This window comes from Nerophis ophidion, linkage group LG07 (assembly GCF_033978795.1).
Source record: "Nerophis ophidion isolate RoL-2023_Sa linkage group LG07, RoL_Noph_v1.0, whole genome shotgun sequence".
NCBI classification, from domain to species: domain Eukaryota; kingdom Metazoa; phylum Chordata; class Actinopteri; order Syngnathiformes; family Syngnathidae; genus Nerophis; species Nerophis ophidion.
The window spans coordinates 54,326,212-54,353,427 of NC_084617.1; the positions used below are offsets into that span (position 1 = coordinate 54,326,212).

The 27,216-nt window shown below is 38.9% G+C and overlaps 1 protein-coding gene across 1 annotated transcript in view; it reads left to right on the forward strand.

The window, feature by feature from the left end:
* Window positions 1-7,956: 7,956 nt before the first annotated feature.
* fam222aa (family with sequence similarity 222 member Aa) overlaps window positions 7,957-27,216 on the forward strand; it is a 154,362-nt gene continuing 135,102 nt past the window's right edge. The window contains exon 1 of the mRNA XM_061906515.1: window positions 7,957-8,663. The gene's annotated coding sequence lies outside the window, so the exon portion shown is untranslated. The remainder of the gene's footprint in view (window positions 8,664-27,216) is intronic.

Below are 27,216 nucleotides of genomic sequence, written 5' to 3' on the forward strand. Positions count from 1 at the left end.
TGATCTACTAATTGTGCGCAGAGAAAATTGTGTCTCTTTCATGAGCAGAATGAGGAGGGCAATCTGTTTAGTGTGTCCGTCTCAATGAATATGCAGAATATATGCTGATCATGAAAATGCCCACAATACTGGGAGGAGAAGATGCACATTTAATTACTTAGCAAACGCAACTCGATTCATCAAGAATACAACTCAACTGCGAGCGCTTTTTTTTGCATCTTTACTTTGCACATCTGAAAAGTACGTGCAAAGTGAAACAGTTACATACACAGCTGTGAGAAACCATGCGAGTTGGCAGCAGCTCCTTCCTACGTATGCTTGTCAACATACAAACCCCGTTTCCATATGAGTTGAGAAATTGTGTTAGATGTAAATATAAACAGAATACAATGATTTGCAAATCCTTTTCAACCCATATTCAGTTGAATAGGCTACAAAGACAACATATTTGATGTTCAAACTGATAAACATTTTTTTTGCAAATAATCATTAACTTTAGAATTTGATGCCAGCAACACGTGACAAAGAAGTTGGGAAAGGTGGCAATAAATACTGATAAAGTTGAGGAATGCTCATCAAACACTTATTTGGAACATCCCACAGATGTGCAGGCTAATTGGGAACAGGTGGGTGCCATGATTGGGTATAAAAGCAGCTTCCATGAAATGCTAAGTAATCCACAAGCAAGGAAGCGGCGAGGGTCACCAATTTGTAAGTAAATTGTTGAACAGTTTTAGTCAGTTTGCACCACTTTACAATTGCACATGCAATCGTAATTGAATCTTAGTAGGTCAGGCCCTAATTATTACTGGTGAACTTGTTGAGCAAAAAGCGTTCCTTGAAGCCTATTTCAGCCAAGTGGCTATCTTACTGTGATGTGCTCGCCAAGTTTCGGGGTGACCTGAAAAGTTCAGAACAGAACTTTTTTTGTGTTTGTTTGAAATGTTTTACATAGCTGGGGCCGCGATCTTTGACCTGGATCGTTATGCTTTGACACGTACAAAGGTCTGAAACCCAAGAACGCACACGTGTTTTGGTCTTAATCAGTGGGTGCATAGCGAGTAACAATGCGTGCTGCAGGCATACAAATTTACACACATATCTGACATGCACTTTGGCAAATGGTTAAACCTGCTAAACTAATCACTAATCACTAATAAAGGATTAACTTAGTGCAACCAAGCTTTTCTTCTCAATCATATCAACAGATCTACGTGATCGGACTGAAGAACACTTGTGTGCATATCTTTACAGATTGACTTTACAATCGATGCCGTGGTGTTTTGAGCAAGAGTTGAGTTGCATAAAAAAGACAAGCGGTTTTTCCTTGTCCCTGCAAAGGAGGAACTTGCTGAGGCTCTATCGGCTTGGTTGAATCATGTGACCACACCACACTGACCCAAGCATAAGACCCATTAGCAGTCCGTCTAAAGTCTGAAGACTGCACAGAGCACATAATATTTTGTAGCACAACCTTTTGAAGCAATTAGCTTACTGCAATCAAATGCTTCCTGTAATCCTCAATAAAACTCTTGCACCTGTGGACAGTTTTTTTGGACCCCTCGTCATGAACAAACTACTCCAGCTCTCTCAGATTTGATGGGTATTTTCACTACACTGCCTTACACACACGTTTAACTAAATTTAAATTAGGGTTCATCGAAGGCCACCCCAGAATAGCTCAATGTTTGGTTGTGTGTTTTGTGTCATTGACCTGTTGGTAGATCCATGACTTGTGTCTGAGACCGAGGTTTCTGGAGTCTTGGGATTGCAATAAACTCTGTGCAGAACAAAGACACCCTGTGTCGATCGAATATTTATGTTTCACTGTTCTTTTCTCTGTATGCTTCAATTTTGCAGAAGTAAACAGAGTTGATGTGAAATGCCAAGCTTTCTACTGTCAGTGGCCTTTGTGGGTTTTTCTTTCTTTCACAGAGGATTCTAACAATTTTATCTCCGTCTGTAGATTCGATATCGCTGTTGTGCAAAACACATACAGTTTGCCTCAGTGTCAACCAAAGCAGTGGCGGGCAGTGCGTTTCCCACCTAGGCCTTCAGTGATGTCCAACTTCAATCATTACCTCTCAAAATACCATCATTGATGTCACCACATGACCATTACTGGAGAAATATTACACAAGAACACATTTACGCACTATTGTACATTGAAACACCTCAACAGTGTACAAAACGGGTTATTTTCTGGCGCATTTGAAAAATCTATTAACCCGCATCAGCAACTAAAACATATCTTATGTGGTACTGTCAAAATTAAAAAAATGCAAAAAACATATACAACGTGAAAAAAATAAAGAAATCAAATATTTGAACTCACAATTTGTAGCACACATTTGATGCCGTATAAACCAGTGGTACCCTTCGTAGTCGGTTAATTCGGGTGGAAGTGGCGGGCATTTCGCCATTTCATCGTTGGGACAGCTGAGCTAGCTTCCGAGGTTGGCCGACATTGTCTCACAAGATGTAGTTTCTCTTTAAATATCCTTCTTAAAAGTGGCCTTGCAAATATATATCTGCCACCTAATCAACGTTTTGTTCTATACATCATGTTAATAATTTTACCGCACTAATATAGAAACACTGTAAACAATAGAGGCTCAAGAGGTTAGCCATAATTACAGATTATAATATTAAAGGCCTACTGAAACCCACTACTACCGACCACGCAGTCTGATAGTTTATATATCAATGATGAAATATTAACATTGCAACACATGCCAATACGGCCTTTTTAGTTTACTAAATTGCAATTTTAAATTTCCCGCGAGTTTCTTGTTGAAAACGTTGCGGAATGATGACGCGTACGGGTGACGTCACGGACTGTCAGGAAATATTAGCAGCTGCACCACTCGCAGCTAAAAGTCGTCTGAGTTGATCACATAATTACACAGTATTTTGGACATCTGTGTTGCTGAATCTTTTGCAATTTGTTCATTTAATAATGGAGACTATAAAGAACAATGCTGTTGGTGGAAAGCGGTGTATTGCAGCTGTCTATGGCACCGAGACACAGCCGGTGTTTCTTTGTTTGTTGTGAAGCAGAGCGGTCAAGCGAACATGTTTTCTCTAAGTCAACCAGCATGTTTTTGGATGGGGAAATTGTGATATATATCTTACCGGAGACATCAGTGGATTATTCGTCGTCCTGCAGCAGCTGTCAAAAAAGGCAGCTGTGAGCTTGGCTCCTCGGCTTCTCTCTGAGACACTGCGTGTTTCCCGCAGCCATCCGACCTCGAGGTATGTCTTTACAATCTTTAAAATCTCACTAAAACACTATTAAAACAATAGGCAGGTAAGGGATCTTCCAGAATGATCCTAGTAAATGTGTTTAATTACATCTGAAACGCTCACACTGCCGCTGCCCAGAGCCGTCGCTTTTTTATTTTTATTTTTTTTTTCTAGTCCTTCACTATCAATATCCTAATTCACAAATCTTTCATCCTCGCTCAAATTAATGGGGAAATTGTCGCTTTCTTGGTCCGAATTGCTTTTACTGCTGGTGGCTCCCATTATAAACAATGTGAATATGTGTGGAGCCCTGCAACTCGTGACGTCACACGCACGTACCTCCGATAAAGGCAGGGCTTTTCTATTAGCGACCAAAAGTTGCGAACTTTATCGTGGATGTTCTCTACTAAATCCTTTCAGCACAAATATGGCAATATCGCAAAATGATCAAATATGACACATAGAATGGACCTGCTATTCCCATTTGAGTAAGAAAATCTCATTTCCGTAGGCCTTTAATTATTCCATTATTTACTGAAGAACGGTGACACTATTGTCTTACATTAGAAGGCTCTGCTAGCTACAAAACAAATCACGGTAATATTGCTAACTTATCGTTCACAAATTTCTAACGTACTGTTGTCACTTACCGTTTCATTGTTTCCTCCATTGCCATAAATAGTAGTCATTGACTCTGGCATTTAAAGTAGTTTTTCCGAAAATCCATTTATTTACGAAGAACTGTGCTTGAAGCAGGACTTTTCTTTGAACACACTCAGAGCGACTTCCTTTAGAGCCACATTGCCACAAATCATAAAAGTAAAAGTAAGGAACACTGTACATCAGATGAGGCTGAATGTTTGTGTCGTCACTTGTGCTGGTTAAAGCAAACAAACAACAGATCATTGGGTTTTGTCCTGCATATGATGTTGTGATACACATTTTTTTTACACAAATTAACAATGGCTGACTGGCGCAAGGATGTTTAGGTAACTCTCTAACATATATGGATAATCTGTGACATCATACTTGGGAAAAACGTCTCACTTGGGGAAAATTCCAAACGGCTCATGTGTAGGAAGTATGTAGGAAGGCAAGATTGTTTTATAAATATATCCACTATGCCGCCACGGTTTGTTTTAAATTTTTGGTACCATATGCAGTTCCAAAATATGCAGTAGGCCAATGGCCCGATAGGTAATAAAAGTTGGTTTTGCAATATAGGACCCCTTTAAAAAAAATTCCTGGATGATATTCTGACCCAAAAATTCTGAAATCTGACCAAACTGCATTTGTGTCCAAATATTGGGGTCTTTTTTTAAAGTTACTGTATTTCCTTGAATTGCCGCAGGGCATATAGTATGTGCCTGCCTTGAATTACTGCCGGGTCAAACTTGCTTCCCAAAATAATTAGCGCATGCTTAGTATTACCGCCTGGTCAAACTCGTGACGTCACGAGTGACACTTCCCCTGTCATCATTTTCAAAATGGAGGAGGCTGATTTCAATACCGGTAATTTGAAATCGCATAAAGGGAAGAAGATTAAGAGCTACTCAGTAGGATTTAAGGTCCAAGCTTACATCACGCTCAAATTTTTACTGCATGCCTTTGGTAAGTGCCGGAGTGAGAAGAGGTTTCAAAATAATTGGCGCATGCTTACTTTTACCGCATGCCTTTGGTAAGCGCAGGAGTGAGAAGAGATTTTATATTAATTAGCGCCCCGGCGGCAATTCAAGGAAATACGGTAATTTAAATTATGCACGTAAGTAATTTACTGTGACTAAATCCAAATTCAAACTGGTAAGTAATCTATTTTTTTCATTATTCTCAGCACTAATATTGTGAGGAACTCACGTGGCTGCGGTAATAGTGACCCCAAGATGCAGGAACTAGGAGAGTGACGATCAGGTAAGAGGATTTTAATATACAAAACGGAGAAGGAAGCAGTCATGCATGTAAGGCTCTTAACATTAGCAATCCTCGAGCGCTGAGGAGCAGGCGAGGCAGGCATAAATAGAAGCCTGCAGATTAGCGCCAGGCATAGGTGCCGATCCCATGGGTGCTTCGGGGCCCGATAACCTACGGAAAATGCCAAACACCAACGTGGGATTGATGGCCAATTCTTTCTCACTACCAAGCAAAAACCGCGCATTCTCAGAAAAGTAGCGTCAGATTTACTGCTCGTCTGAGCACCCACTGGCACAAATGTAGATCGGCGCCTATGGCACCAGGTGTTGCCAGGCTGAAAATCAGCAGCAGGTGAGGGGAAAACAGCGCTCAGGGAGACAAGCAGGAAATTGGACCAAAATAGGAGCACTGATAGGAAATAAACACATAACAAGGAAGCAAAAACAGAAATTAAGTGACAGATCGTCATACATATAAACATTAACGTGCAAGAAATGTTTACTTTTGCATGAGTTAAGGCAGGGGTGTCAAACTCATTTTAGATCGGGGGCCACATGGGGAAAAATCTACTCCCAAGTGGACTGGTAAAATCACGGCACAATAACTTAAGAATAAAGACGACTTCAGATTGTTTTATTTGATTAAAATAGATCAAGCACATTCTGAAATTGTACAAATCACAATGTTGTTGTTTTTTTTTACAATTATATGTAAAGTATAATGGTACATAACCTTTTTTCAGTTATGTACCCCCTGTGAACATTTTTTCAATTCAAGTACCCCCTATTGTGGGGGGCGGCATAGCTCGGTTGGTAGAGCGGCCGTGCCAGCAACTTGAGGGTTGCAGGTTCAATTCCCGCTTCCGCCATCCTAGTTACTGCCGGTGTGTCCTTGGGCAAGACACTTTACCCACCTGCTCCTAGTGCCCCCCACACTGGTTTAAATGTAACTTAGATATTGGGTTTCACTATGTACAGCGCTTTGAGTTACTAGAGAAAAGCGCTATATAAATATAATTCCCCCCCAAAAAATTCAGAGCAAAGCATTTTTGGTTGAAAAAAAAGAGATAAAGAAGTAAAATACAGCACTATGTCATCAGTTTCTGATTTATATATTTGTATAACAGTGCATTGCTCATTTGTAGTGGTCTTTCTTGAACTATTTGGAAAAAAAAGATATAAAAATAACTAAAAACTTGTTGAAAAATAAACAAGTGATTCAATTATAAATAAAGATTTCTACACATAGCAGTAATCATCAACTTAAAGGCCTACTGAAATTAGATTTTCTTATTTAAACGGGGATAGCAGGTCCATTCTATGTGTCATACTTGATCATTTCGCGATATTGCCATTTTTTATTGAAAGGATTTGGTGGAGAACATCCACGATAAAGTTCGCAGCTTTCGGTGCTATGGGAAAAGCCCTGCCTCTACCGGAAGTCGCAGACAATGACGTCGCAAGTGTGGGGGCTCCTCACATATTCACATTGATTTGAATGGGAGCCTCCAACAAAAAGTGCTATTCGGACCGAGAAAACGACAATTTCCCCATTATTTTGAGCGAGGATGAAAGATTTGTGTTTGGGGATATTGATAGCGATGGACTAGAAAAAAAAAAAAACGCGATTGCAATGGGACAGACTCCGATGTTTTTAGACACATTTATTCTGGGAAATCCCTTATCTTTCTATTGTGTTGCTAGTGTTTTAGTGAGTTAAATAGTACCTGATAGTCGGAAGGGTGTGTCCACGGGTGTCTTGACGCGCGCGCAGTGTCTCAGGTGAGTCGACGGCAACTATGGAGGGCACAAGCTCAGCTTTTCCCTGGTAAGTGGCGACTTTTTAACCAAAATTTTCTCACCGAAACCTGCTAGTTGACATTCCGTCGTGTTTCATGTTCGCTTGACCGCGCTTTGATCCATAGCAAAGTTTCACCTCCAGGAATTTTAAACGAGGAATCACCATGTGTTTGTGTGGCTAAAGGCTAAATTTTCCGAACTCCATCTTTCTACTTCGACTCCTCCAATATTAATTGAACAAATTGCAAAAGATTCAGCAACACAGATGTCCAAATTACTGTGTAATTATGCCGTCAAAGCAGACGACTTTTAGCTGTGTGTGCGCGCAGCACTCATACTCCCTAAAAACCCGTGACGTCTTGCGTACACGTCATCATTACGCAACGTTTTCAAGACGAAACTCCCGGGAAATTTAAAATTGCAATTTAATAAACTAAAAAAGCCGTATTGGCATGTGTTGCAATGTTAATATTTCATCATCGATGTATAAACTATCAGACTGCGTGGTGGGTACTAGTGGGTTTCAGTAGGCCTTTAAAGTGCCCTCTAAACATTTCTTCACAAAAAAATTAATCTTTAACACCTCCGCAAAAAATCTAGTTGTCAACACTGAATATTGCATTGTTGCACCTCTTTTCACAGTTTATGAACCTGCATTCATATTTTGTGGAAGTATTATTCAATAAATATATTTATAAAGGTTTTTTGATTTGTTGCTATTTTTAGAATATTTAAAAATAAATCTCACGTACCCCTTGGCATACCTTCAAGTACCCCCAGGGGTACACGTACCTCCATTTGAGAACCACTCCTATATGTCAATAAGCAACGTGGTGTCAGACGCTCCGACGCTGTGCGTCTCTATGGTAACAGTCGTCTTTTATCTTGATTGGCCGAGCCGTGGGAATGTTTGTGTTGGCCGGCTGCACTGATTGGTCGGTGGGCGTGTCTGTGCAGCCTGCCGGGCTGCAGCGTTCCGGGTTATTGTCAGTCCCAGCAGCTCGGCACCAGGGCAGGACCGCAGCATCCCGGAGCTGCCAGCCCCTTCCACCCAAATTACGCATTTTTTTTTTTGCTTTTATTCCTGCCCTTCCTCTTTTTTAAAGAGAGCAAAAATAGAAGATCCACCTTGTGGATGTGGCAGCCAAAACACAAAGTGACGGACCGAGCGGATTTCTTTCCTTTTACAGGATTCTCCCTTTTAATTCGCGTCGGGATTTCTTCGCGACTATTCGCAAAATCAACCCCGGACCACGTCGAGCCGACGCGTAACAGCTGGAATTGTTTGGGTTTTCTTGGAATATACAGCGCATAAATCACGCCTCCTGTTTTTTCCCCCACTAAAAAAAAAAAAAGCTTGGAGATCGATTAAGAGTCAACCAGGACCTTTCACTTTTTCTTCCGGAGGTGCAACGTCGACATCCCGAAGCGCACTTGGCGGTGCGCATTTCTTCGATCTTATTCTGCTTTTGCCCGGCTTTGCCCTCCGCTTCGATCGGCAGTCGCGCCGTGAAAAGAGTCCCCCCCCCCCCCAAAAAAAAGAAAATAAACAAAAGTGAAGTGTTGGATTTAAATCGACAAGAAGAAGAGGATAAAGTTGACACTGCTGGATTGGAGCAGAATGAAGGTTTTCTGATTGGGAGCAGTCGCCGCTTCCTCGGTGCTACAAACCTGCATGGAGCTCTAGTCTGCACTTCGGAGCAATTTATGGTAAATATGTTTTATATTTCATATATACACGACATCACACAATCAACTCGTTGGCTGAATGTCCCCAATGAGTGTGGGTTGAAGGCGATGTCGTAAAAATGTGTCCACTGGTGGTGCGAATGTCTGCTGCAATTAGTGCTTCTTCACCTCCGAGTGTTAATGGCAGCCACCCTGCTTTTATAGTCTTCCTTGCATATTATGGCAGCGTTTTTACTGCAGACCTCGTAAAATTCACCGAGATGTGAGCGTCCAACTGTAAAACTTTTCACTCCCCAAGGATGACAGGATCTGTGTGTGTGTGTGTGTGTGTGGGTGTGTGTGTGTGTGTGTGTGTGTGTGTGTGTGTGTGTGTGTGTGTTCCTGTATTTCTATCCTTCCTGAGACTTCAACAAGGAAAAGTACCTTCCATATGAGGACCGGTGAACAAGTTAGGACCAAAATCATGGTCTAAATACGGGAAAAAAACATTGCATCTAATATAGAGCCAAACACTAGGGTCCGTGAACATTGCTCCAAAGTCAGGATTTTTTGGGTCGATGTCATGTACATACAAAAGTAAACAGACAGGTGCAGAGGATATGCTAAAACAAGACGGCAGCGAAAAAAGGCCTTCCCTATTCATCCCAAAAAAACAGCTGATTTATGACTTCCGATGCTGACGTAAGACAACCCTCGTCCCATATGTGACCATAGGATGAAAAAATACACTATGGTACTAAACCTGTAGTGGTCATTAACAGTTAGCCTCTAAATAAATAATAAATAAATGGGTTGTACTTGTATAGCGCTTTTCTACCTTCAAGGTACTCAAAGCGCTTTGACACTACTTCCACATTTACCCATTCACACACTGATGGAGGGAGCTGCCATGCAAGGCGCCAACCAGCACCCATCAGGAGCAAGGGTGAAGTGTCTTGCTCAGGGCACAACGGACGTGACGAGGTTGGTTCTAGTTGGGATTTGAACCAGTGACCCTCGGGTTGCGCACGGCCACTCTCCCACTGCGCCACGACGTCCCTAAAGTAAAATAATGACTTTTGTCATATTTTCATTATACTATTGCCAACATTTTAAAGTTTTCTTATAAAATTGTGACTTTTTTCTGGTAAAGTTATGACTCTTTTCATAAAAATGCCAACATTTAAAGATTTTCTTATAAAACTGCGACTGTTTTTCAGTAAAATTCCAACTTTTATAATAATAATGTTCAGGTTTTTTTGTAAAAATGTGACTTGTGTTGAGTAAAATCACGACTTTTATTATTATACTGACAAAATTATAGGTTTTTCTTGTGAAATTGTGAGTTTTTTCTTGCATAGTATGTATACATGTATGTTGTCATTGATGTAGATACAAATCTTTATATATCTAGAAAGTGTGGTCCTAGGCATTTTTCGGAGGTCTCAAGAAGGTAAGAAGCACTCGAATGTGTGTGTGTGTGTGTTTGTGTGTGTGTGTGTGTGTGTGTGTGTGTTCTTGTATTTCTATCCTTCCTGAGATTTCAACAAGGAAAAGTACCTTCCATATGAGGACCGGTAAACAAGTTAGGACCGAAATCATGGTCTAAATACGGGAAAAACATTGCGTCTAATAGAGAGCCAAACACTAGGGTCCGTGAACATTGCTCCAAAGTCAGGATTTTTTGGTTGGTGTCATGTGCATACAAAATTAAACAGACAGGTGCAGAGGATATGCTAAAACAAGACGGCAGCGAAAGAAGGACTTCCCTATTCATCCCCAAAAAAACCCAGCTGATTTATGATTTCCGATGCTGACGTAAGACATATACCCAAAATACATATGTGACCATAGGTTAAAAAAATACACTATGGTACTAAACCTGTAGTAAAATTATGACTTTTGTCATATTTTTATTATACTATTGCCAACATTTTCAAGTTTTCTTATAAAATTGTGACTTTTGTCTGGTAAAGTTATGACTCATTTCATAAAAATGCCAACATTTAAATATGTTTTTATAAAACTGCGTCTGTTTTTCAGTAAAATTCCAACTTTATAATTATAATGTTCAGGTTTTTTTGTAAAATTGTGCCTTGTGTTGAGTAAAATCACGACTTTTATTATTATACTGCCAAAATTACAAGTTTTTCTTGTGAAATTGTGACTTTTTTCTTGCATAGTATGTATACATGTATGTTGTTATTGATGTAGATACAAATCTTTATATATCTAGAAAATGTGGTCCTAGGCATTTTTTGGAGGTCTCAAGAAGGTAACAAATACACAAATGTGTGTGTGTGTGTTTGTGTGTTGTATTTCTATCCTTCCTGAGACTTCAACAAGGAAAAGTACCTTCAATATGAGGACCGGTGAACAAATTAGGACCGAAATCATGGTCTAAATGCGGGGAAAAACATTGCGTCTAATAGAGAGCCAAACAGCCCTGTGATGAGGTGGCGACTTGTCCAGGGTGTACCCCGCCTTCCGCCCGATTGTAGATGAGATAGGCGCCAGCACCCCCCGCGACCCCGAAAGGGAATAAGCAGTAGAAAATGGATGGATGGATGGAAGAGAGCCAAACACTAGGTTCCGTGGACATTGCTCCAAAGTCAGGATTTTTTGGTTGGTGTCATGTGCATACAAAAGTAAACATAGACAGGTGCAGAGGATATGCTAAAACAAGACGGCAGCGAAAGAAGGACTTTCCTATTCATCCCAAAAAAAACAGCTGATTTATGACTTCCGATGCTTACGTAAGACAACCCGCGTCCCATATGTGACCATTGGATGAAAAAATACACTATGGTACTAAACCTGTAGTAAAATTATGACTTTTGTCATATTATTATTATAATATTGCCAACATTTTAAAGTTTTCTTATAAAATTGTGACTTTTGTCTGTTAAAGTTATGACTCTTTTCATAAAAATGCCAACATTTAAAGATTTTCTTATAAAACTGCGACTGTTTTTCAGTAAAATTCCAACTTTTATAATAATAATATTCAGTTTTTTTTGTAAAATTGTGACTTGTGTTGAGTAAAATCACGACTTTTATTATTATACTGCCAAAATTATAAGTTTTTCTTGTGAAATTGTGACTTTTTTCTTGCATAGTATGTATTCATGTATGTTGTTATTGATGTAGATACAAATCTTTTTATATCTAGAAAGTTTGGTCCTAGGCATTTTTCTGAGGTCTCAAGATTGTAGCAAATACACGAATGTGTGTGTGTGTGTTCTTGTATTTCTATCCTTCCTGAGACTTCAACAAGGAAAAGTACCTTCCATATGAGGACCGGTGAACAAGTTAGGACCAAAATCATGGTCCCAATACGGAAAAACCATTGCATCTAATAGAGAGCCAAACACTACAGTCCGTGAACATTGCTCCAAAGTCAGGATTTTTGGTTGATTCCATGTGCATACAAAAGTAAACATTGACAGGTTCAGGGGCAGCGATATAAGCTAAAACAAGACGGCAGCTAAAGAAGGACTTCCCTATTCATCCCAAAAAAAGCAGCTGATTTTACGTCTTCTGGAGCTGACGTAAGAAAACGCGCGTCCCATATGTGAAAGTAGGATGAACAAATTCACTATGGTACTAAGATTCTAGTGGTCATTAACAGTTAACTTCTACAGTAAAATTATGACTTTTGTCATAATTTTGACAAGTGAAATTCCGATGATTATTATAACATAAAATGTTTGTTTTCTTATAAAATTGTGACTTTTGTTGACTAAAGTTACGACTCTTTTCATAAAAAATGCCAACATTTTTAGCTTTTCTTGTAAAATTGCGACTGTAAATGAGTAAAATTCCAACTTTTATCATAATAATGTTCAGTTTTTCTTGGAAAATTACGACTTTTATTATTATACCTCAAAAATTCAACGTTTTTCTTGTGAAATTGTAACCATTTTCTTGCATAGTATGTATATGTTATTAGTGTTGTAAATACAAATCTTTATGTATCTAGAAAGGGTGGTCCTAGGCATTTTTCGGAGGTCTCAATAAGGTAACATATACAAGAGTGTGTTTGTGTGTTTATGTGAGTGTGTGTGTGTGTGTGTGCATGTGTGTGTGTGTGTGTGTGTGTGTGTGTGTGTGTGTCTGCAGGGAGGCAGGCACAGCTTTGAATGCAAACACAAGATAATTATCTTCCAAAGTACTTTTTGTTATTTTTTTATTTAAATGTGAATGGAAATTAGAAGACTTGAGGCTTTTTTTTTCTCGACTCTTGAGCTTTTAAGCTTATTCCCATGCAAACATGCACTTTCACTTACTTTATTAGCTTATGTACCACCTGCACTCTACTTTTAGTATATATAACTATGGTGGTTGGAAGGTCGTATTGGGTCAGAAAAGGAATATATCGACAAAGATTTGTTTTTGGTTGAAATGTTCATGTATACAATTTTGTTCTTTTAGTGCAACTAGTGTTGTCCCGATACCAATATTTTGGTACCTGTACCAAAATTATTCCGATACTTTTCAGTACTTTTTTAAAATTAAGGGGACTATATAATTCACAAAAAATTGCATTATTGGCTTTATTTTAACAAAAAAATCTTACGGTACATTAAACATGTTTCCTATTGCAAGTTTGTCCTTAAATAAAATAGTGAATATACAAGACAACTTGTCTTTTATTAGTAAGTAAGCAAACAAAGGCTACTAATTTAGCTGCTGACATTTACAATAAGATTTTGTGTCATTTTCCATTCCGTTATTTTGTCAAAGTTATTAAGGACAAGTGGTAGAAAATGAATTATTAATGTACTTGTTAATTTACTGTTATTATTTGCTTACTTTCTCTTTTAACATGTTCTATCTACACTTTTGTTAAAATGTAAAAAATACTTATTCTTCTGTTGTTTGATACATTAGTTTTGGATGACACCACAAATTTGGGTACCAATCAGTACTTTTCAGAGGCGGTATAGTACCCAAAATGATTTTTTATTATCGCGGTACTATACTAACACCGGTATACCGTACAAAGCTAAGTGCAACTCTAGCAGTACAGGGTAAAAATACTTTTTGCACTGAAGTCTTTACACACTTAAGTCTTTTGATTTATTTTTCATTTACTGTATATACATTAGAACTACCAAAACTATAATAAGGTAACTCATGGAATTAATCACAAAATATAATGCATGAATTGTGTATACACCCGGATTAACTATGCAATCTATTTTGTGCTCTTTTACCTTAAAATAGAATTGCACTTTTTCAGATTTTTGCCGAAGATTCAAATTCCTTGTGAGAGGCAAGAACATATATGTCTTTTTTTTAAAAAACATTTGAACTCGGATTTGGACATAAATGTAAATAAAAGTCTGCTTACAATGGAGCCAATGGTAGTCATGACGTCATTACGTTTTTACCGACCGTAAAACCCAATAAATATTCATTCAAAAAGCGCCATCAATATTACATTTCAGGACCTGAATATTAACCAAGTATTAGCGATATTGTTACTATAAGCGCTAAGGTTAACTGGTGAGCTGCTTTCTCGCCTCGGAGCTTGTGAAAGTTTATTCTAGATTATAAAATGATGTGGACACAAACTGAAACGTTGGTACACCCGAATAGACGCTACATTCCATCCCCCTTTCTTCTTCGCGGGGATTATGATTGATTATTCTTTTAAAGGGGAATATGTCAACATCCTGACAGTCGGCATATCAGTGAGAGTAGATATTGTACAGTAAATGATGTTTTATTATGTTGTTGCCGCTCATGTCTGCAGTTAGCAGTAATCAGTGGTGCTGTCGGAGGAAAAAGAAAACGTGATGCGTCTGTGAAATTATTCTTATCAATATCAATATTTCATATCAGATGACTAAAATTAGCAAGGATATCATTATTATCGCTGCATTGTTGAATGCGCTCAAAAAGTACTTATACACACACTGAAATCTTTGGACCGAGTTATATATTTTTTAAAATAATTAAAATAAATAGACACACTTTAGAAAACCTCCCGTTTTTTATGGTTTGTGTTTCTTATGTTTTACTGACAGCGTTTTGATCTTAGCATTTTATCTGTTTTACTGGCTAAGCTTTTATTGTTTAATATTGGTTTGTACCGTAACACTTTGCGATTTATTTAAATGAAAAGTGCATAAAAAATATATATTTTATTATTTATCGTTTCTGGCGGGCGGTGTGGTGTCCTACTCTGTCCAGCGATCCGTGAACGCACTGTAAAAACTGCTCTGTCCCATAATCTTCTGAGTATAGAACGAGCACAGTCACTCTGTTCTAAGAGGGCACAGATAGTAGTTTCAATGATTAATCACAATTCAAAACTGTGAATAATCAAATTTTTAAAAAGGATTTTCAGTACTACCGTATTTACTTTGTGTCATAAAGTGAAACCATTAGTTTTTTTCTGTCATGTTTTGTTTATTTTGTTACATTTGAATTAACAATGATATGGTTTAAAAACTAGTCATGGACACAACCTCAAACTTATATTTAATCATTTGACTAGCTGATTAATTGAAAAAAAAATCGCTGTTTCATCGATTATTAAAATAATCCCTAGTTGCAGCCCTAATGCAGTATTTTTCAACCTTTTTTGAGGCAAGGCACATTTTTTTCATAGATAAAATCCGGAGGCACACCACCAGCAGAAAACATAAAAAAAATGAAACTCCACAAGGTCGTCGTGCCTTATTTTGAGTTTGTTGGTGTTTTCCTGTGTGTAGTGCTTCAGTTTTTGCCTTGTGCTGTAATCTTGATGGCCCTTCCTGTTTTCTTGATGTTTTCCTGTAGCAGTTTCATGTCTTCCTTTGAGCGCAAATCCGCGCACCTGCTTTGTGTTAGCAAATAAGGCTACGTACGTTGTTGCTATCCTTCTTTGTGTGGACATTGTTGATTCTCATGTCATGTACGAATGTACTTTGTGGACACTGTAAGTTTTTGCTGTCGTCCAGCATTCTGTTTCTGTTTACTTTGTAGCCAGTTCAGTTTTACTTCCATTTTCCTTTTTCCATTCCCTTTTGTTCATTTTTGGTTTAAGCATTGCATACATTTTTACCTTCACACTGCCTCCCGCTGTGCTCTGCATATTGGGATCACACCAAACCATCCTCATCTCACCCGACACATTCCGACTATTTACAAAGCAATTAACTACCCGCTGCCACCTACTGACATGGAGTATTACGTGGTTACTCTGGCGAGTTTTACACAGCACATTATTTGCAGATTATAATTATCAATTTTCCAAAGACATGCACCTGGGGATGAATAGATTGGCAAATCTAAATTGGCCCTCGTGTGTGAATGTGAGTGTGAATGTTGTCTATTTGTGTGAGCACTGTGATGAGGTGGCGACTTGTCCAGGGTGTACCCCGCCTACCGCCCGAATGCAGCTGAAACAGGCTCCAGCACTTCTGTAAGGGACAAGTGGTAGAAAATGGATGGATGGATTTGCAAAGAATATGTTTTGGACCAATTAGGTGAAGTTGCATAATTTCCCATGGCACACCAGACAATATTTCACGGCACGTGCCGCGGCACAGTGGTTGAAAAACACTGCCATAATGTATACAGATGTTTCTTATTTGAATACATGGCTGGAACAGTTCTATCACATTGTTTCTTTGCTGGTATGCATTGCTAGGAATTGGAAAGATATTTTTGATTTTATCAAAGAAAAGTCAATTTATGTGTAAATTTGAGTGTAAGTCACCACCAAATTTAGGTAGCACCCAATGGTATGGTTTCATATCTCATACCAATGCCTGACCTTTATCAAAAATCATGTTTTATCTTCAGATAGAAAAAAAACAAGCTTTGAATGTCAGGGACTCTTCTAGAAAGTTGCTTTTTAAAGGCCTACTGAAATGAGATTTTCTTATTCAAACGGGGATAGCAGGTCCATTCTATGTGTCATACTTGATCATTTCGCGATATTGCCATATTTTTGCTGAAAGGATTTAGTAGAGAACATCCACGATAAAGTTCGCAACTTTTGGTTGCTAACAGAAAAGCGCTGCCTTTGCCGGAAGTCGCAGACGATGACATCACCTATTGATGGTTCCTCACATCCTCACGTTGTTTATAATGGGAGCCTCCAACAAAAATAGCTATTCGGACCGAGAAAATGACAATTTCCCCATTAATTTGAGCGAGGATGAAAGATTTGTGATAGCGACGGACTAGAAAAAAAAACGCGATTGCATTGGGACGGATTCCGATGTTTTTAGACACATTTACTAGGATAATTCTGGGAAATCCCTTATCTTTCTATTGTGTTGCTAGTGTTTTAGTGAGTTTAATAGTACCTGATAGTCGGAAGGGTGTATCCACGGGTGTCTTGAGGCCAGTGTCTGATGGAAGTCGACGGCAGTTGTACGGACGGCACAAGCTCAGCTGATCTCCGGTAAGTGGCGACTTTTTACCACAATTTTCTCAACGAAAACTGCTAGTTGACATTTGGTCGTGATCCATGATCGCTTGACCGCTCTGATCCATAGTAAAGTTTCACCTCCGGGAATTTTAAACAAGAAATCACCGTGTGTTTGTGTGGCCAAAGGGTAAAGCTTCCCAACTACGTATTTCTACTGTGACTTCTCCATTATTAATTGAACAAATTGCAAAAGATTCAGCAGCACAGATGTCCAAAATACTGTGTAATTATGCGGTTAAAGCAGACGACTTTTAGCTGTGTGTGTGTGCAGCGCTAATATTTCCTAACAGTCCGTGACGTCACGAGTACACGTCAGCATTCCGCAACGTTTTCAACAGGACACGTCGCGGGAAATTTAAAATTGCAATTTAGTAAACTAAAAAGGCCATATTGGCATGTGTTGCAATGTTAATATTTCATCATTGATATATAAACTATAAGACTGTGTGGTAAGGTAGTGGTGGGTTTTAGTAGGCCTTTAAGTGTTTTTGATCAAAACTGGTTATTAAAGGAGGAATATTTCTGGATGTAATTGCACAGGTGTCCAAGAAAGATGCATTGGAATGAAAAGGTGGGCATTTAGAGTATACATGCATGGTGCTGACTGTGCTGTGAAAAATACACATGTACCATGTTTTACCATCATTCTCACAATGTTTTGTATCTTTTCATGGACGGAGCCACTCTGTCTCTCTCTAGCCGACAAGCAGCTTGCTGAATGTAATATGCCCAGTTCCCCCTCGCCCCCGCCAACCCCAGTCAGGGCACCTGCCATGGAGCCTTCCTGGCTGTATTGAATAAAACATCCAGTGATGTATGAGGCAGGGGGCTGCACCCGAGGGGGCACAACTGCCTCATTTACTTCCTCCACTCTGCTCCTCTGACCTGCTGAGCAAATTGTGCTCATATTAGCTCTGCGGCTGCTCCTCACCTAAACAAATAGTCTTCCAGGCATAATGCCTGCCTTAACTCAACGTGATGGTTGGACGAGGCAGCTTGAAACAGCATGACAGAGAAGCTTTAATATCTACGTCACTGAATTACCTTTCTGGAGTTTATTTTTTCCCATTTTTTTTTATCCTCCGACTTGCTCTTGAAGACTTTTATCATTTTCTTCTCACTTTACACCTTCAAATGTCCTATTGCAGACTTGAGCTTCAACTTTTTCTATGCTCGTTTTCATCTTTTTTTCAGTTTATTCTCTTAGTCCACAAACAATCTTAAAAAGTACAGTGGAAAAGTTCAAAGTTAAAGTACCAATGATAGTCACACACACACTAGGTGTGGCAAAACATGTCCTCTGCATTTGACCCATTCCCTTGTTCACCCCCTGGGAGGTGAGGGGAGCAGTGAGCGGCAGCGGCGGCCACACCCGGGAATAATTTTGGTGATTTAACCCCCAATTCCAACCCTTGATGCTGAGTGCCAAGTAGGGAGGTAATGGGTCCCATTTTTATAGTCTTTGGCATGACTCGGCCGGAGTTTGAACTCACGATCTACCGATATCAGGACGGGCACTCTAACCACGGGGTCACTGAGTAGGAACATCTCAGGTCAAACACTGATTGACCTTCAGACCTAAGTTGTCAGGGTTATTTGGTGTCGAACGCCATGATGCAGAGACGGAGGCAGGCATAGCATATGAAAACATGATTTAATTAAACCTCAACAAGAACAAACAAAAAGGATGCATGTGGGCGGAATAACAAACTAAGGGAGCTAGCACTGGAAGCTAGAAAACAAAAAAGAACTTTAGCATGGAAGCTAGTGTATAGCAAACAGAAAAACTGGAAACAACTAATGGCTAACAAGAACAGCTTACCGCTACGACGACCAGGACAAAATGTAGCATGACAGTTAATACCTGAAAAGAATCACAGACACGACAAGAGCAACATATGGCAATGACAAGTCCGAATGACAATACAATGATCCAGCAACTGATACAAGACAAAGGAGGTACAAATAGGAGCCGGCTGATTATCAACAGGTGTGGCCAGATGCCAATCAGCCCAGCTGAAGGGGAACACAGCACTCAGGGAACAAGACAGGAAGCTGACAAAATAAGAGCACTAGACAGGAACTAAGGACAGGAAATACTAAACACACTGAGGAGAAACTAAAACACAAACAAACTGTCAGTGGCAACTCTGACATAAGTAATGAAAATGAAATTGATCTATTCCCCAGTCTGGAACAAGGTAGTCCAGATAAAAATATTTCGCTAACAAAATGTATTTCGATATTTTTCAAAATAAAGGGGACCACAGAATAATTTAATTACTGGCTTTATTAGAACAGAACATCTTCTGATACAATAAACATAAGTTTGTTATTTCAATCAAAGAAAAATATTGGCATCAAATAGGATAGTGAGAATACGAGACAACTTTTCTTTTAGTAGCAAGTAGGGGTGGGCGATATATCGAGTTTGTAAGATATATCGATATAATTTTAAACAAGATATGAAATGAGAAAAGATCATAATATCGATATAATTCATTTCACGTTAAAATGACCAAACGCCGCTTATTCGTTGTATTCCTTGTTCTCCCCCGCCATGGGCTACTAAACCCCTCCCCTTCTTTCTTTGAAGATGTGCTTGCACATATATGAACACCCATGATTGGTTGGTTATGTACTATGATGAGTCACGATTGGTTAGGGACAGGCCAATCAGTGGCAAGATAGGGTGGGTCATCGAACCAGGAAGGGAAATCACAAAGTGCCCGTCTGCAAATGTATTTATTTAAATCTTGAGTTTGATACATTTTGTATTAATTGCACAGCTATGTTATTAATTTTACGTAGAAAGAGTATTTGTTTATTTTATTTATGTTATGTAATTTTGTACTACTTAAACAATTTATTTTCTGGGCTGTTAATACCCATCTTAAAGAACTTGGTTAAAAAAAGTGCCACTGACTGTTTACAGCAGTGGTCCCCAACCACCGGGCCGTGGCCCGATTGGTACCGGGCCGCAGAATAATTTTTTATACATTTTAATTTTTTATTAAATCAACATAAAAAACACAATATACACTTACAATTAGTGCACCAACCACAAAAACCTCCCTTTTTCATGACAAAAACGTCCCTTTTTCATGACAAAGAAAAAAAAAAAAAAAAAGGATTTTAAATACTATTACTGATAATAGAAAGTATTGATTGTAGTGTCGACTAAATACGGCTCTTGTACTCGGTGCCGTCAACAGTCGATATTGGTGTAGATCCCGCCATTGTTTCCAGTCCAGCTCGCTGTTATCAGTTAGCTATTGTGTCCTCCTACGGTGTCTAGTGTAGCATGTTTAGCTGATTTTTATTTTTTTCTATAAAAGTTTCAGCACATTTCGGAACCACTTTTAGCTCCAAAATGTGTGCAGGCCTGCAAATACCTGCTGACATTCCCTACAGTTGGCTGGAGGCAATTTCATATCGCACACTATGTGTTTTGGTAGCATCTTTATCATGATATGTTTGCCCAGAATTAAAAAGAATTATCAAATATGTCTGCCAGATGCATTGTTGCATGTTGTAACAATACAACTCTCCTGTGGAATTAATTTGTGTAAAATGGGAGGAGTTTAATTTGCAACAATCAATTTAATGATTCTGACTTGGGAGAAAAAAGTGTTTGGATGGTAAAAAAAATTAAAAACTAGAGCTAAATCTCTTATTGGAGTCACTCTATTCTGCCTATAAAGCCCTTCAAAAATCATCCAAAAACATACATCAATGTTTAATATACATGATGTAAGTATATATGTAATGTAGTAAAAGGCACATTTATAATAACGTTTAATATTTCCGTATTTTGTCCATGCATTAATTTAAAAAACACATCATGTTTCCTTTTTTTTTTTTAACATCACTGATTACTACTTACTGCAGACGCCAACAAAATAATGAAACATCACTTACTGTACAAGGTCTGCTGTCATTAGTATAACATTCATTGTTATAGTCCCATTTACATAAAGAATGACTCATAATCCTCGCAAAGAACCAAGAGTCTTTTTGTGTCGTTCTCGCCATTTGCGGGTGTAATTTGAATGCCAAAGTTGAGCAACTCGTTGGAATACGCCCTCGTCCTTCTACTATCCAGGTGAGATACATGATTTATGATCTAGAACAGTGGTTCTTAACCTGGGTTCGGTGAGTCGGCCTCAGGGGTTCGTCAGAGGTCAAAACACACCTGACTCGTCGTGTAAATACAAACTTCTCCCTGTCGGTGTATTACGGATACGGCAACAGCTGACCGATTTGCAGGTGTGTAATTTGTTGTGAGTTTATGCACTGTGTTGGGTTTTGTTCTTTGAACAAGGGGATGTTCATGCACGGTTCATTTTGTGCACTAGTAAAAAAAACCATGGTAACGCTTTAGTATGGGGAACATAGTCACCATTAATTAGTTGCTTAATATCATGCAAATTAGTAACATATTGGCTCTTAACTGGTCATTATTAAGTACTTATTAATGCCTTATTCGGCATGGCCTTATTATAACCCTAACCCTCTAACCCTGACACTAACCATAACCAAATAACTCTAAAATAAGTCTTTATTACTTCGAATATGTTCCACTACTGTCCAAATAACTCAAAATTAAGTCTGTGTTACTTATAATGTGTTTCCCATTCTAAAGTGTTACCAAAAACATCTAACTTTGTCTTGAATTTGAAAAAAAAAGGCACTTCATTTTTTACTAAAGAAGGGTTTGGTGAATGCGCATATGAAACTGGTGGGGTTCGATACCTCCAACAAGGTTAAGAACCACTGATCTAGAATGAACTTCCACAAGCAAGGAATCAAGAAAGCGGCTCACTAGTCGATCATGTCAACATTGGCACACACGCTAGTGATCACGGCGCCGCTATAAATAGTTGGTCTGTGTTCGCGTTTATAATAACAATATCACTAATACTTTGTAATAATCAAGTCACGAAAATGAAGAATAAATATTGTTGGCGGTTTTTGGATGTTTTTTTAATTGGGTTTTTATGGGTTGAATAGAAGCCCTGAAATTGGCTCTGTTATAAGCAGACTTTTATTTACGTTTATTTACGAGTTAGAATGCATTTTTAGAAAAGGGCATCCGTCGTCATGTCTTTAAAAAAATTGTGAACGATAGGCAACATTCCAAAAGCAGTGCAGTTCCCCTTCAGGTATAATGGTATCCCATACTCATTAAGGCTGTCTGCAGAGAATAGTGAATATTTGGGCAACATTTCAACCAAATTAATGGACCTATTTCCTAAATTACACATCAGCTTGATTGATTGATAGCTTGGCGGCGTTAACATATTCTGTGCTTATTAAGGCAGCTGCCTGAAGTGAGCAGCACTCATGAATATCATCTAAGTTGCTGAAGTTTAATTTCCTGCTCTGTGTATTAATCTCTTCTTTAATCCCTGCATGGTTTGATTGTCTCAACACCTAGCCGGAGGCAGCCAATCTCCTTTCAGCACTTAAGATGACTAAAATAGTCCAGACTGCGTGTGCGTGTCTGCACTTTTTACACTGATTAATAACATTTAGGACAGATCCCCTGTCCACACATTGAGTAGATGTAAGACAAAACTCTGCCTTTGAGCTATGAAACACCATCAGACACATTTCCTCTTATAGCCGCGCAAACATCAGCTCATTAGGCTCTCGATCAAAGTGTGCCATTTCCTGGAAAGTTTCATGCACATGCAAACAAAAGAGACATATCCTTTCTTGTGCTTTACACTTAGACGGGATTTAATGTAACCTCTTTGCAGTAGTCTTGCGATATTGACATGAAAAAGCATACAAGAAAAGCACTAATCATTACCGCGGTGGGACGAACACACCCGTCAGCCTGTCAGTGGGAATGAGCAAAGGTGCAAAGAAGATTGAACGTGACGTTACGTGTGTGTGTGTGTGTGTGTGTGTTTTGGGAAGGTTTTTCTCTGCTCAGCTGCAGGGTCAGAGGTAGCCTGACATGACATTGTTGCCTTGTTGTATAGTTAGCAGCAATACCGCCACAACTATATCTATTTTAGAACCGGGTGCTTGACCCCCTTGCTCTCACTGTGCCTGCACTGCACGCCGCACACCAGCGCCTCGCATTTTCTGCCCCATCTGTTGGTGTTTGCGCCATGTCGGGGTCAAATGACAGTTCGCGGCTGCACCTGGTAAAGCACATTTTTATCAGCAGTCGGAAAAAAAAATTGCCCCCCCCCACCTTTCAGACGTATGAATTGTAGATCCTGTTCAAAGCCATTATTGAGGCGATAAGAAGTTGTCCTACGATAACCACAAGGCTGGCCCTTCCATCTCTCTAGATCAGTGGTTCACAACCTTTTTTTCAGTGATGTACCCCTGTGAACATTTTTTTAATTCAAGTACCCCCTAATCAGAGCAAAGCTTTTTTGGTTGAAAAAAAGAGATATAGAAGTAAAATACAGCACTATGTCATCAGTTTCTGATTTATTAAAGTGTATAACAGTGCAACATATTAAAGTTAAAGTGGCAATGATTGTCACACACAGTAGGTGTGGTGAAATTATTCTCTGCATTTGACCCATAAAACTTGATCACCCTCTGGAAGGTGAGGAGAGCATTGGGCAGCAGCGGTGCCGCGCCCGGGAATCATTTATGGTGATTTAACCCCCAATTCCAACCCTTAATGCTGAGTGCCAAGCAGGGAGGCAATAGGTCCCATTTTTATAGTCTTTGGTCTGACTCGGCCGGGATTTAAACTCACAACCTACCGATCTCAGGGCGGACACTAGGCTGGATTGCTGGAACTCAGACTTAATGGAGAACTGAACTAGTCATACTTTGTTTGGCAATTGACAACCCGTTTTTAATGTGTATTCCATTTACTATGAGCCATTTAAATAATCCCCATTTCTTGCATTCTTTAGAATATAGAATATAGCTTTTCTAGTGGTACTTCAACTTACAAGTACCTGAGGGCGGACACTCTAACCACTAGGCCACTGAGTAGATCATTTGTAGTGGTCTTTCTTGAACTATTTGGAAAAAAAGATGTACAAATAACTAAAAACTTGTTGAAATATAAAGAAGTGATTCAATTCTAAATAAAGATTTCTACACATAGAAGTAATCATCAACCTAAAGTGCCCTCTTTGGGGATTGTAATAGAGATCTATCTGGATTCATGAACTTAATTCTAAACATTTCTTCACAAAAAAATAAAAATCTTTAACATCAATATTTATTGAACATAATCTAGCTGTCAACTCTGAATATTGCATTGCTGCATTTCTTTTCACAGTTTATGAACTTACATTCATATTTTGTTGAAGTATTATTCAATAAATATATTTATAAAGGATTTTTCAATTGTTGCTATTTTTAGAATATTTAAAAAAAAATCTCACGTACCCCTTGGCATACCTTCAAGTACCCCCAGGGGTACGCGTACCCCCATTTGAGAACCAAAAATAGCTTTTGAGAGCAAATACCAAAGTTGTTACAAAAACTGTACAAAATCAAGTTTAATTTAACAATGTTCAGTGTTGTGATTTTAGTTAACAGTGATGTGGAGCTGCACCATATTTGGGATATAAATATATGAAAAATTCACACCACGGTCATAAGCGCCGATACCGCAGGTGCTTCGGGGCCCACGGACAATGCCGAGCTCCCACGTCATGGCAACTTTCAATCTTTCAAAAATTCTTGGAAAAATCTGTCCTGTTTTTGTTAAATTTATGGCGAGTTTGGTCCATTTTACAAAATCTAAAGTCATGATTTATTACTAACACAGACCAACCAATATTTCATTGTGCCCTAGAAATAACTAATGACACAGTCATCTTTACTTTGAACTAGGGCTGGGCAATATATCGATATACACGATACATCGCGGGTTTGTCTCTGTGCGATATAGAAAATGACTATATCGTGATATTCGAGTATATGTTCTCACGCAGTTGCTTTTAGCTGCGAGCATTACACTACAGGTTCTTCTCACTCTTGTAATAAGGTGCTCTTGCTGTCTCCTCACAGACAGCAAGACCCCCAAATTACTACATACGTCACATACTGTCATGTTTTACTTCACATACGTGTGGGCCAACAGTGTTGTTACAAAAAGTAGCATTACTACTAATATGTAGCATAATTTGAAAAGTCACCTGCTAGAGAATGAAGAGTGCTTACTCCGCATGTCAACGTCTACGTTCGGTGCCACACGAAATGCTGAGGCAAACATTTCCAGATAAACACCGTATGAAAAAAATTGTCAACAACAGAATTTAAAAACGTCCGTAGTAACCTACCACATAGCGAAGGACGAACACTATTTGATTTCCTACTATGCAGCTCATTCTTATTTGACACTTAAAAAGTCTCTGACAATCTTGCACTTTCTGTCTTGGAAATGACACGATTGTTAGTGCCACTGCTTAATAACTGTTTAATAAATACAGTTTTGGTCAATTGATTTAGTTGTGATTTCCTTCTCTGCATGAAAGTTTAAAAGTAGCATATATTAAAGCAGTAGGAAGAAGAATCTTTTAATATAGACACATAGAATAATCATACTGCTGTGATTATATGTATCAAGTGTTCATTCAAGGCCAAGGAAAAATATTGAGATATATACCATGTATCGCGATATGGCCTAAAAATATCGAGATATTAAATAAAGGCCTTATCGCCCAGTCCTACCTTTAACACACTGCTCACAAGCGAATGAAGAGCATACCTAGTCAACAGCCATACATGTCACACTAAGGGTGGGAGTATGAACAATGCCAACACTATCATAAAAGTGTGCCATATAGTGAAACCACACTAAACAACAACGACAAACACATTTTGGAAAAATATTTGCACCGCAACACAAGATAAACACAACAGAACAAATTCCTAGAATTCCCTGCAGCACCATCCCTTCCGGGACACTACAATACAAACAAACGCCATTGGTGGATTTACACCTAACATCCACTGTATGATACCATGTAAAATAGCGTTTGTAGTCGAAACTACTAGGATTACATTGATATTTTTGAACATCACAAGATCTTCTTTCGTTTTTTTTTTATTTATGTCATGTTTATAAACTCAGGAAATATGTCCCTGAACACATGATAACTTTGAATATGACCAATGTATGATCCTGTAACTACTTGGTATCGGATTGATACCCAAATTTGTGGTATCATCCAAAACTAATGAAAAGTATCAAACAACAGAGGAATAAATGATTATTACATTTTCACAGAAGTGTCGATAGAACATGTTAAAAGAGAAAGTAAGCAGATATTAAAGGCCTATTGAAAGTAGATTTTCTTATTTAAACGGGGGATAGTAGGTCCATTCTATGTGTCATACTTGATCATTTCGCGACATTGCCATATTTTTGCTGAAAGGATTTAGTAGAGAACATCGACGATAAAGTTTGCAACTTTTGCTTGCTAACAGAAAAGACCTGCCTCTACCGGAAGTCACAGACGAAGATGTCACATGTTGATGGCTCCTCACATCTTCAGATTGTTTTAAAGGGAGCCTCCAACAAAAACAGCTATTCAGACCGAGAAAACAACAATTTCCCCATTATTTGAGCGAGGATGAAAGATTCGTGTTTGAGGATATTGGTAGTGACGGACTAGAAAGAAAAAAAAAAAAGGGGGTTGCATTGGGACGAACTCAGATGTTTTTAGACACATTTACTAGGATAATTCTGGGAAATCCATTATCTTTTTATTGTGTTGGTAGTGTTTTAGTGAGTTTAACAGTACCTGATAGTCGGAGGGGTGTGTCCATGGGTGTGTTGACGCGCAGTGTCTCAGAGAAGTTGACGGCAGCTGTATGGGCGGCACAAGCTCAGCTGATCTCCGGTAAGAAGCGACTTTTTACCACAATTTTCTCACCCAAACCTGCTGGTTGACATTCGGTCGGGATTCAAGTTGCACCACTGGCCTGAAGATGCGAAAGTGTCTGCCGCCAGACCCCCATTGAATGTGCCGGAGTGTCTCCACATTTTACCGGCGATGACAGACATGACACAGAGATGTATTGCTAACCTGCAGATGCATTTGCAAGGATAAAGTCAACAAAATCACAAAGGTGAGTTTTGTTGATGTTGACTTACGTGCTGGCGTGACTGCCAGCTAATCGATGCTAACATGCTATGCTAATCGATGCTAACATGCT